The sequence below is a fragment of the Mauremys mutica genome, chromosome 1, assembly GCF_020497125.1.
Source record: "Mauremys mutica isolate MM-2020 ecotype Southern chromosome 1, ASM2049712v1, whole genome shotgun sequence".
NCBI classification, from domain to species: domain Eukaryota; kingdom Metazoa; phylum Chordata; order Testudines; family Geoemydidae; genus Mauremys; species Mauremys mutica.
In genome coordinates, this window is record NC_059072.1 from 343,405,479 (window position 1) to 343,418,395 (window position 12,917).

Below are 12,917 nucleotides of genomic sequence, written 5' to 3' on the forward strand. Positions count from 1 at the left end.
TTAAAATTTATTTATTTATTTATTTTGCTTCAACAGTTCGGCTGGGAGCAGGGGGTGCGTGCTCAAAAATTTTGTACTGATGGGGTGCGCGATCAAAAAAGTTTGGAAACCACTGCCTTAGAGAAACAAAATGCATAATGCTATCACTATGGAACATGAGAAAAGGGGTGATCTCTTGGGTGACTAAGTCCTAAATCAGAAGCAGTGTGATCTAGTGCTTAGGGACTGGGAGTTAGAAATCCTGAATTCTAGCTTTGTTTCCTTGGGCAAATCACTTAACTGCCCTGTGCCTCAGTTTCACCATCTGTAAAATGTGGATAATGATACTCTCCCACCTGTGTGATCTGCTTTGAGATTGGCCGAAGAGAAGTAGTGTATAAGTGGCAAATATTTCTAATATATAGAGGGCTTTATAAATTACCAATGACACTTCAGTTTGCACTCAGAATAAAAGTGGTGCAAATTAAGGCATGGAACCGAAAAGAGCAGTTCATGAAATAGGTAAAATGTGCTCTGCTTAACTTTCACTCATCACCATAGTATTTTGTCCTGCCATTTTATCTAAGTATTGGGAAGTAAGCCGCTGTGTTCTGCACTTACTGACATTTGCAGAAGTTTGTTAATTAGAGAGCATAACGGTAATCTTGTCTAAAATGCACTTTAGCTGACATGAACAAGAGTAATATTGTTAAACAATTGAAAAATTGCTGTGTATACATTAATTTCAGACAGTATGCACATTATTTTAAAAACCTCCCAGTTCCGGAAAGGAAGATTACATGGAAGATTATTCAGCACAGGGATGAATGATGTTTCCTTTCTGCTTTTGACATGTACAAAAAAAAATTAGACATTAGAAAAATATAAAGTCAACTGACATTTGAATGATATGCTGTGAAATCTCATTTAGGAGAGTCCCCCAAGTGGATAATACCTGGCTACAGACTAATTTCCAGGCTGTGAGTGTGATAATTGGGATATTGCCCTACCAAAGGGGACAGAGCATTTCTGGTGCTGAGAAGATAGAAAAGGCTGAGACTGCTAGAAATTCCCAGCTTGCCTTCCCCTTTTGAGGAGTGTTGCTTTCACCTACCTGCAGTTGGTGTCAGACGGAGTTCAAGTGGCAACTGTTTCAGTCTTTCACAAATCCATGACCGGTCTATTGCTGTTTACCCTTCCAAGAGTTTATGTTAGGCTGAAAGCTGTCAGATGATAAGATTTTAATTTTAGTGCTTAGCATCCCTTTATTCAAGTCCATTCACAAGTGCCTATTAAAATTCTTGTCTTTCAAGACTGCATTCCTCATGGCTATCTGTTCTTTTTGGAGAATCACGGAGTTCTAAGCTTTGGCAGTTGATCATAAGGTTCTCTAATTTCAGACTTTGCTATACACAGATTGATTTCCCTGCTGGTCTTTCCCCCTCACCTGTCTTATCTATCTGTCTTAGTTATTTACTTTCAAGGTTAGGCTATTTCAGATTACAGACTGACTATCAAGAGGTGACTCAGCTTCTGCATTGTGGGTATGAAGGAGTTCCTTAAAGCGTCCATCCTTTTTGTTGCAGTTAGAGATAAATGCAAAGGTAATGAACAGCATTTGTAGGTAGTTTGTGTACAAATGGACTGTAAGGCTTATTAACCTTCACTGTGTACAAGAGAGTCTTGATTCTTTGGAGCCATACAACAAGAACTGTAGCTTCATGTACAGTCTGTATTTGTCTAGTTCTCTTGAAGGAGATTTACTGAGCTGCTTTCTTCAGACTATCCAAAAACATTATTTGGGTTGCAGTCTATACACATAGTAGCTGAGTAATGCAGCTGCCTATGATTTATACCATATAAATAAATATGAAATAATAATTCCATAACTTAGTTTCCACCAGTTGATCTCTGTGGTGGCACCTGAGTGCCTCATAATCTTAATGTATTCACCATCAAAACACCCCTGTGAAGAAGTGCTGTTATCTCCATTTTACTTATGAAGCATGAGCTTTCGTGGGTGAATACCCACTTCTTCGGATGCATCCGAAGAAGTGGGTATTCACCCACGAAAGCTCATGCAGCAAAACGTCTGTTAGTCTATAAGGTGCCACAGGATTCTTTGCTGCTTCTACAGAACCAGACTAACACGGCTACCCCTCTGATATTTTACTTATGGGCACTGAAGCACACAGTAGATTAATTGATTAATTGCTCCAGGTCTCACAGGAAGCCCGTGGCAAAGCAGGGAATTGAATGCTGGTCTGCCAGGTCTCAAGCTACCCACTGAACCATCCTTCCTCTTTCATATGTCACTCAGGTAGGTGGCAACCAAACCTGGGCAAGGATTTTTTATACCCAAGTCCTCCTCTTCTTCCTGCAGACAAGGAATCTTCCTCTAGTTGTTTCCTTATGTCTCATTGCAGCATTTGTACCAGCCAACATCTTTTTGAGGTGCTGTCTTCTTCTCCAAGCCACTCACAGTTCTGGAGTCCTCTTGGGATATCTAGTAAATCTCTTTGAGAGCTACTGATGAAAAGCACTAGGTAAAAAGCTAGGTATTATTATTATTATTTGAGAAGGTGACACCCAAAGACTTCTTTAGGGAACTGAGGAGGAAGGGCACAACATTCCCCATATGTCTTCTCTCTCCTTCTGCCCTCCATCTTGAGTTCATTCTGTGTGGAGTGCTCCCCCCCCCCGCCGCCACCTTAACTAAACTGGGCAGAATGAGATCAGAAGCAGCGGTGGAATAGGTGCTTGGACCATGCTTTGGCAGGCTCCCACTATTATTGGAAATTAGAGGAGGCTACCCCTGGAGGATCAAGACATCTGGGAAAACCCATTAAGTTTAAGGTGAGCCCTAAGACACGATTCACATGGAGGTGGGACATCCAATTTCTTCTTGCCTTCTCAACTGGGGATGCCCTCAACTCTGGATCAAACTGAGTATTTGTGTCCTCTTTGCTTTTCTTGTTGGGGGAAATTCTTTCACCTCTCCTCCAGGGAACATCCAAAGAAGGACCCTTTCTTTCTTTGGGGTCCTTGGCTGTTTGTTCCATCATTTCGAGGGATCTCGTTTCTGCCTCCTGACACAGAGATCCACCCTTCTCACTCCTCTTTTTGGACAGGGTCTCTTCAGAGGAAGAAGAGTGTGAACCAATCTCAGATCCTGCACTTTCTTTCCTCCTTGAAATTTTCAGGAGAGGCTCTCCAGAGGAATGGGTTTGTCTTAGTCTCCCATCTCACTCACTTTAGGGCACAAATCCCTAGGAAAGTAAGCCATTTTTCCCCAAGGGAGGGCTCATTAAATCAATTGCTTGTTGTGGATCCCTCCATCGTTTAATGGTCAAAGTTGGCCCTATGCTTTTGACACCTAAAATATATGCTGTAGTTCAAACAGGAATGGCCTGTGTTATTCAGGGGGGGTCAGATTAGATGATCACAGTTGTCCCTTCTGGCCTTAGAATCTATGAATAATCCTGCACACAGCCCTGAGAGAGTTCTCGGAGAAGGAAACCTCTCTATCTACCCCAGCCTCACATTTGATCAGACATAAAATTCATGAGTGCAGGGGGACTGGACTAGATGACTTCTTGAGGTCCCTTCCAGTCCTATGATTTTATGATTCATACACTTCATTTTTTGAGCATCTTCTGTTACTTTTCTGTTTCCTGTTTATGTGGTTCCTATTCTTTTGATATCATCGCTATGATGTGATGCCTGTTCTGTTCATTCTCGTTAAAGCATCTGGCATTGGCTCCTGTCGGAAGACAAGATACTGAGCTAGATGGACTATTGGTCTGACCCAGTATGGCTGTTCTTAAATTCTCAATAAACCATCTTTTGTTTTACATTATCCTGGAGGAGCATTGCCTATTGCTAAAGGGAAAAGTAGCATAACATTATCTGTCCTATAGATGCTACGTGAAATTCTAATGAACTACAAGGGGAAAAATTGTTTGTCTTTTTCTAATTTTTGAAAGAGAAGAGGTCGACTGGTGAAGACCTAGGACCTTTGGCTTATCTTGGTGTGAAAACATTTAGCAATTGCTTTAAGAACATTTGCATACTTGGCAATAAAAAAGTTGTCATGTTTCCTGAAACAAACCACAGAAATGCATGTCAGATATTGAGGCTTGATGAACTGTAGTACATCCTAATTATAAAAGAAATATTTAGGCCCAAGTCCTGCAAAGAGTTAAGCACATGCTTAACTATGCACTTAGTAGCTAGCCCCATTTTGGAATTACTCACAGAACATAAAATTAAGCATGTGCTTAAGTCTTTGCAGGACTGAAGCCTTATACTCCAAATTAAATCTCTTATTCAGCATTGTCATAAAGCAACTGTGTTTGGCTAAGGTGCAACTGTGTTTGGCTGAGCCATCTTTTGCCATGCTGGCTGAGAATTTTTGTAACCCCCACCCTCCTATGGAATTTAACATTGCTGTCATCTTGGTAATGTACCAGAATCATTAGAAGATTGAATTCCTATGATCTCTTTGGATCTTCACTACGATATAATCTATGAACAATCTCCAGATCTGTGTAAAGAACTTCTATGATCTATTTTTTATATCCAAGTGTAGCAGGGTGCTGCTGCAAGGGCACCTAATTAGCCCCTGCTCAGCCAGCCCCAATCAGGGGAAATAGATTGGGTCTGGGGAGAAGTCTGGTGCCTGGCCTCGGGAGCTGGCTGCACCTGTGGGCCTGCCGGTTGAAGAGCCATAAAGGCTGGCTGGCAGCCACAGCAAGTGGGGAATGGCCAGGGAAAGGGGCAGTCTCCAGGCTGGGAGAGACTCCCTGTAAAAGAGGAGACAGTAAGACCTGTAAGGCTCTGTAAATAGTATCACTGGTGGTGGGAACTTTGTGTGAATAAAAGCCACGGGTGCTGCATCAAGAAAAGGCTTGCAGTGCTTTATTGGAACAGCAAAGAGCTCAGCAGGGGGCGGCTGAGGAAAGGACCAGGTTACACGTAGAGGCTTGTCCGGGAACCTTGCCATAGACGCAGTGTGGCGGCCTGGGCATGGAGAGCACCCTGCAATGGCTCGCTGAACAACAGACTGAAATGCAAAAGACGCTACAGTCCTTCCAGGAGTCCCACCAGGTGGAGCGGCAGGCTCTCCTCGTTTGGCAGACAGAGCAGCAGAAAGCCCTCCAGGACTTCATCAAAGAGCAGTCGACTGTACAGCAACAGCTCCTGCAGAGATTGGTGAGTCCTGCTGTGGGGGATGGTACCCAGACTCCAGGCCTCAGCCTTTGTAAAATGGCCCCCGCCGATGACCCCGACGCCTTTTTGGGTACCTTTGAGCGGGTGGCCCTGGGCACCGGTTGGGACTGGACCACCTGGGCCCTGCGGCTGGGCCCTTATCTCACCGGGGAGGCGCAGGCCGTGTATATGGCCCTGACGGAGACCCAAGCCAGGAATTACGATGCGGTGAAGGCGGCAATCTTGGACCGCCTCGGGCTGTTGGCCGAGAAATATCTCCAGAAGCTTCGGGCAGCCCGATGGACAGGGCGCGTGCGACCCCAGGCCTTTGCGCAAAAGTTAACGGACTGGGCAACCCGGTGGTTGAGGCCCGATGCCCACATGGTGGGCCAGTTAGTGGACCAGGTGGTCCTTGAACAGTTTCTACAGGGCCTCCCTGACAGTGTGCGGTTTTGGGTGCGGCGACATCAGCTGGCCACTCTGGAAGCGGCCGTGCAAAGGACCGAGGAGTATGCAGAGGCTGACTTCCCAGCGAGGGAGCATCGAGTCCCGCGGGACCCAGAGGGGGTCAGGAAACCCCGTGAGCACAGCGGGGTGAAGCCGCCGGACAAGCGAAAGGAGGAGCCCAAGGGGGCCCCTAGCCGCCCGGGGCAGTCCGTGTGTTGGCAGTGTGGTCAGCTGGGACACAAAAGTTGGGACTGCCCGGTGACGGAGTGTGGGGCGGCGGACTTTTGTGGATGGACTAGGAGTGGGGCGGGGGAAAGGAGGTGTGGGTTGGCCACCATCCCGGTGCGGGTAGGGAAAAGGCCCCAGAGGGGTCTGGTGGACACGGCCTCCGCCCGCTCCATTGTACAGCGGCGCTTGGTGAAGCCGCACTGGTTTATCCCTGGGGGACGGATGTGGGTGGAATGCATCCACGGGGATAGGGAATATTGTCCCGTGGCCCAGGTACCCCTCTAAGTGGACGGGTGGTTTACCTGGAAGCGGGTGGGGGTAATTGAAGGGTTAGCTTACCCCGTGGTCCTAGGGCAGGATTGGTGCTTTCTCCTGAGGGGAAAGGCAGCCATGGGGAAGCAACTGGGAAAGAGGGGAAAGAAAACCCTGGAAAGGGAGGGCAAGGCCCTGGGGGAGGCGGATCCGGAGCAAGGGAAGGCCCCACAACCTCCAGGGGGAAAATTAGAACAGCCTAGACAACTGAGCCAAAGTAGCAAACAGGGGGGAATGACTGAGAAGCCCAGGGAGCTCCCGGGGCAGGACCACCTGCGGGAGGGAGCCCTCGGGGAGGTAGAAGACGCTCAGCAGGGGGAGGCCCCACAGCACAGGGGCACAGGGCCTGGTCCAGAACCGGGGGGCCAACTCAGAGCAGCGGGCTCTGAGTCAAAACCCCCAGTGAAGCAGGAGGAGGAGCCTCGGGAGCGGCCGGCCCAGCCGTGTGAATGGTGTGAGGACCTCTGGGTGAGCGTGGACCTGTGGGGTGCCCCACCCCCTACTGAATGCACCTTTTGTGGGTGGGGTGTGCCAAAGCCCCAGTGGGTTGTTCCTGGGGGTCCCTCAGCTGGGCAGGGGGCCCCACCGCATAGTAATATCCTGGGCTAATGGAAGAGAGGTCGAGGGAGACCAGGCCTGGCACCAGCTTAAGGGGGGAGGTGTGTAGCAGGGTGCTGCTGCAAGGGCACCTAATTAGCCCCTGCTCAGCCAGCCCCAATCAGGGGAAATAGATTGGGGCTGGGGAGAAGTCTGGTGCCTGGCCTCTGGAGCTGGCTGCACCTGTGGGCCTGCCGGTTGAAGAGCCATAAAGGCTGGCTGGCAGCCAGAGCAAGGGGGGAATGGCCAGGGAAAGGGGCAGTCTCCAGGCTGGGAGAGACTCCCTGTAAAAGAGGAGACAGTAAGACCTGTAAGGCTCTGTAAATAGTATCACTGGTGGTGGGAACTTTGTGTGAATAAAAGCCACAGGTGTTGCATCAAGAAAAGGCTCGCAGTGCTTTATTGGAACAGCAAAGAGCTCAGCAGGGGGCGGCCGAGGAAAGGACCAGGTTACACCAAGTTTCTTGCATTATGGGTTTTTCAGTTCTTTACCAGTCAACCTTTGGAAAGAATTATGGTGGCAGCTCTGCACCACCCCATGCTCAGAGTAAGTTATAAAGACTCTGTTGCCCAGAATAATTATTTGTAAGTCTGATTTTTGTTGCCCTTCTCTGGACATTTGTTATTCCTTCTATGTCCTTTTTGAGATTGTCTGACCAAAACTAAACAGAGTATTCAAGTGAAGCATTATTCTGTAATATGTTTGTATTATTCTCTGTCTCTCACATATGTGTTAAGAGACAGAGTATAAGGGAATATAACGGAGTTGAGACAGGTTGGATTGTGTCTTACAATAGGAACGGCTATTGACTTTTAGGTGATGTCCACTGGAAATAGTTTTTGTAATTGTACCCAATTTCCATATGGGTAACCTGAGTGACAGAGAAATTGTGGGTCGCTTTAGATCAAAGAGCAAGTGAAAAGGCTGAGTCTCGGTAAAAGAATCGAGTAGTCTTGGCTCTCAGTCCCCACCTGTAGCTGCTACCAATGATAGTCTTACTATTATGGGAATACATTTCTAATTCACACACAAAAGCTGCGTTAAAATGATTTAAAGCGTTTTCCACATTGCAACAAAAACCTGGAAATGAAAAGTAAAATGTAAAACTCTTCAGTACCAATCTCTCTTTGTCTCAAGTGTTTCATGGTTCTCATAATAAGGGATAATTGTATATACCTGAACTGTATACTGCAGTGTGTAGGCACAACATGTAGCTTGCAAGAACTTCAATCTTTGCTCTGATTTTAAAATAAAACACTGACTTTTTTTGTTAGTTTTGTGACTAAATATTCAGATATGAACGTGGGTGTTAGAGGTTCCCAATAATAGGAATATGTTGCCATAGACACATCTTTTGAGTATGCCAGCAGAATATTATTGCGTAATGTTGAAGAACCTCAGTAAAGTTGTATTTCACCAAGGCCTGAGATTATCTGGTTGCAAAAAAATAATTACAAATTTGGCTTTCAGTGAGTAAGAGGTCCTATGATTTTGATTTTAAAATATTTGGAACATTATAGGAAGGATCTAGTGCTGAGGCCTATCAGAAAGTAAAGAATTTTTTTTTTATTTATGGGTCAGAGTCATCAAAGGGATAATGAGCAATTTAAAAAAATCTTAATTTTAGCAAATGGCTAAAATTTCTGATCATTGCTTATCTACTTTTGAATTTTAGCACTTTAGTCATAATTGCAGAATTTCTATATCCAGAAAAAGTTGGCAGCAAAATCCTCTATTTATAGAAAAGCATAGAGCAAGAAGTAGACAATAACATAAATCAAGATTTATGTAGTCATGGTTTTCCATAAAAGTTAGTAACAGCTAATTAATTGCAGGCATATCCAGCATGTTACACTGTTGTGATTTGTCATTTGGTTTGGCAGAAGAGTCATATATTTTTCAGGGCTGATGCCCAATTCTTTAGTGGTCACTGATTAAATTGGTAATTAATTGGAAACCAATAATAGAAAGAGCTGGCGATGGTAGTGTTCTAGTAGCAGAATCAGATTTAAGAAAATCAAGATTATCAAGTTCAATATCTGGTTAGGAACCCCAGTGTATACAACAATGACACTCTCACTAAGTGCACAGGAAAGCTTTAACCACTTTTACTAGCACAATTAGTAAAGACACAAAATCTCCAAACCACATAAGAAGATGGCAAAAATACAGAGTTCAAGTAGTATAGAATCATAGAATTCAAGATCAGAAGGGACCATTATGATCATCTAGTCTGACCTCCTGCAAGATGCAGGCCACATAAGCTGATCCCCCCACTCCTTTAGCAAGTGACCCCTGCCCCATGCTTCGGAGGAAGGCGAAAAACCTCCAGGGCCACACCCAATCTACCCTGGAGGAAAATTCCTTCCCGACCCCAAATATGGCGGTCAGCTGAACCCCGAGCATGCGGGCAAGACTCTCCAGCCATACCCTCTGGAAAAAGGTTAAGAATATCATATCATAGACCCATTGTACTATTTACCAGTGTGGCACTTAATTAACCTATTGACTAAGCCCGGTATCCTATCATACCATCTCCTCCATAAACTTATCTAGCTTAATCTTAAAGTCATGGAGGTCCTTCGCCCCCACTGTTTCCCTCGGTAGGCTGTTCCAGTATTGCACTCCCCTGATAGTTAGAAACCTTCGTCTAATTTCAAGCCTAAATTTCCTGACTGACAATTTATATCCGTTTGTCCTCGTGTCCACATTAGCACTGAGCTGAAATAATTCCTCTCCTTCCCTGGTATTTATCCCTCTGATATATTTAAAGAGTGCTATCATATCTCCTCTTATCCTTCTTTTGGTTAGGGAAAACAAACCGAGCTCCTCAAGTCTCCTTTCATACGACAGGCCTTCCATTCCTCGGATCATTCTAGTGGCCCTTCTTTGTACCTGTTCCAGTTTGAATTCATCCTTCTTAAACATGGGAGACCAAAACTGCACACAATACTCCAGATGAGGTCTCACCAACGCCTTATATAACGGGACTAGCACCTCCTTATCCCTACTAGAAATACCTCGCCTAATGCATCCCAAGACCGCATTAGCTTTTTTAACGGCCACATCACATTGCCTGCTCATAGTCATCCTACGATCAACCAGGACTCCTAGGTCCTTCTCCTCCTCCGTTACTTGCAACTGGTGCGTCCCCAGCTTATAACTAAAGTTCTTGTTAGTCATCCCTAAATGCATAACCTTACACTTCTCACTATTGAATTTCATCCTGTTACTAATACTAGTAGCTTGTATCCTTCCTCATACATACTCACACCCTTTCTTGAGGATCTCATGGAAAGAGACAGTGAATGACCCCGATGGTCCAGAACACTCTTTACACAGTGATCTGGCCTATTATGGAACCCAAGGACTGTCATGAATATTCCTTCAAAAAACCCCAACCTCCCTTGCCCATATTTAACTGAGGGTGTCCTTATCGTGTAGGTTAGTGTATTAATGAATTTAGCTTATTACCATATACGTCAATATATTGCCAAGGCAAGTTTGTGTTAATCATCTGCTAACATATTATCCTAGACTACCCCAACCTAGTATCAGTTCAATGTTCCTGTAGTTACCTGATATCATTTTGTACAGACTCCCCCCTTCAACACACTATCCCCCGTTCCCCAAAACTCAGAATGATCGTTGGGCCACTTATTTGTGCTGAAGTTCATAGACCTTAAAGCCTTATGCTAATGGCTTAAGCTAATGCCTTATAGGCTACAGGCCTGTAGGTTCCTTGTGTTACTGCTAAGTAAAGTAAAATGCTAAGGATAGCTCTATGGGCTACAAAGCAGAAGGGACCATTATGATTATCTATTCTGAACTCCTGCACAACAGAAGCCACAGAATTTCATCCAGTGATTTCTACGTCTAGCTCAATAACTTCTGGTTGAACAAGACGGTATTCTTTAGAAAGTCATGCACCCTGATTTAAGGACTATTGACCTATGGTGGCAACCTAGTGATTACAACACTATCTGTGCCATGCAATTTTCTTTATGGATAAGAAAAAGTAGTTGCATTTATTGGACAAAGGATCACAGCCTGGGTCCTGATCCTACAATGGGTAGCATGCTGGCAGACCTACATATAGCCCCATTGAAAGCAGCAGGGAGTGGTCTACCTATGCATTAAGTATTGTGGGATTGAGCCTAATTCTGTTTGGACAAAGTTTTTCAGGAGCATTGTATAGAACAGTATTTATTAACAAGTACATTTTGGAACTATAATTTAGGAAAACGTGTGTGCATGCATATACAGACAATCTCCATTAACCATTTAATTAAATACTCTGCTACATCATGTGTTTTTGTGGAAGGCCAAGGGTCAAAAGTAGGAAGATGAGCTCCTCTGCTGTCTTGGTTAGGAGGAAAATATTTTCCCCCCAAGGTGTGTGTGTATGTGTGTGTGTATTTATTTATTTTATTTAACTTATTTTGGTCTCTTATGACTCAGAATCAAAATGATCAGGGTTCAGAATAACCAGCTGTATTCTGTCTCTTCCAGAGCAGAGAAAGGCTAATGCAAATTTACTCCTCTGTTTTCTAGACATGATTCATCTCTCACAACAGATCCTCCAAACCTCCTTCTTTCTGAAAGGAAAGAAACCTTTTTATAGTCCCAATGGGCCTGGCTTGCTGAGTCACTAACAAACTATTCTCAGTATCCTTTCCCCAATTCTTACAGCTAAACATAAGTGGGAAGATCTCCTGCCCTCCAACTCTTCAGCTGTTCCTCTACCAGAGACCCACACAATCTACTATCATCTAGATCAGGATCAAGCTCTCTGGGAGGAGAAGCTGATTTTCTGGGCAGCCACTAGTAGCCTGTATATTAAGCTTATGTATAGAAATCAGGGATGTGATTTGTACAGGAATCCATGTTCAGTGCAATTAGTTGGAATTGTTCAGAAAGCATTCTGAAAATATACCATTATCTGATAATTATGTGATGCTCTGATGAAATAACATGTCCAATTGCTCCTTTGATTGGACAACCATCATTGACAAGCAGCTAGTAAAGCATATTTTGGCATGTGGATTCCGGTTTGAATCTGTTTGGGAAATGATGAGTGATAAAAAGCAAAGACTCAGAGAAATGTAGGACTGGAAAATACCTTGATGGGTCTTCTAGTCCAGTCCCTGAACAGAGGCAGGACTAAGTTTTTTCTAAACTATCCCTGAGAGGTGTTTGTCTAACTTTTTATTAAAAATCTCCAATGACACAGATTCCATAATGTCCCTAGGTAATTCTGCCAGTACTTAAGTACCCTGACAGTTAGGAAGTTTTTCCTAATGTCCAACCTAAATCCCGCTTGCTGCAATTTAAGACCATTGCTTCTTCTCCTGTCCTCAGTGGATAAGGAGAATAATTGATCAACCTCTTCTTTATTACAATATTTTATGTACTTGAAAACGCTTGTCATGTTCTCAGTGTTCCCTTCTCCAGACTAAACAAAGCCAATTCTTTCAACCATTCCTCCTAGATCATGTTGTCTAGACCTTTAATTATTTTGTTGCTCTTCTCTGGACATTCTTCAGCTTGTCCACATCTTTCCCGAAGTGCGGTGCCCAGAACTGAACACTGTACTCTGCCTGAGGCCTCAATGCTAAGTAGAGTGAATAAATTACTTCTCGTATCTCGGTTACAATACTACTGCTAATATATCTCAAAATGATGTTCACTTTTTTTTGTGACAGTTTTACATTGGTGACTTATATTTAGTGTATGATCGACTATAACCCCCAGATCCCTTTCTGCAGTACTCCTTCATAGGCAGTCATTTCCCATTTTTTATTTGTGCAATTGATTATTCCCTCCTAAGTGGAGTACTTTGCATTCATCCTTAGTGACTGTAATCCTATTTATTTCAGATCACTTTTCCAATTTGTCAAGATCATTTTGAATTCTAATTGTGTCCTTCATAGCACTTCCAACCCCTCCCAGCCTGGTATCATCCACAGACTTTATAAGTGTACTCTCTATGCCATTATCCAAATCATTTATGAAGATATTGAATAGAGCTGGACCCAGGACAGATCTCTGTGGGACCCCACTCATTATGCCCTTCCAGCTTGATTGTGAACCATAGATAACTGGTTAGAAAACCATGTCAGAGAGTAGTTGTGCACTGTCG

The 12,917-nt window shown here is 44.2% G+C and overlaps 1 protein-coding gene and 1 long non-coding RNA gene across 8 annotated transcripts in view; both read left to right on the top strand.

Moving 5' to 3' along the window:
* DLG2 (discs large MAGUK scaffold protein 2) overlaps positions 1-12,917 on the top strand; it is a 1,465,131-nt gene that overhangs the window by 362,759 nt on the left and 1,089,455 nt on the right. The gene's annotated exons all lie outside the window — the stretch shown is intronic.
* LOC123372513 overlaps positions 7,021-12,917 on the top strand; it is a 46,706-nt gene continuing 40,809 nt past the window's right edge. The window contains exon 1 of the long non-coding RNA XR_006580327.1: positions 7,021-7,084. This is a non-coding gene — a long non-coding RNA (uncharacterized LOC123372513). The remainder of the gene's footprint in view (positions 7,085-12,917) is intronic.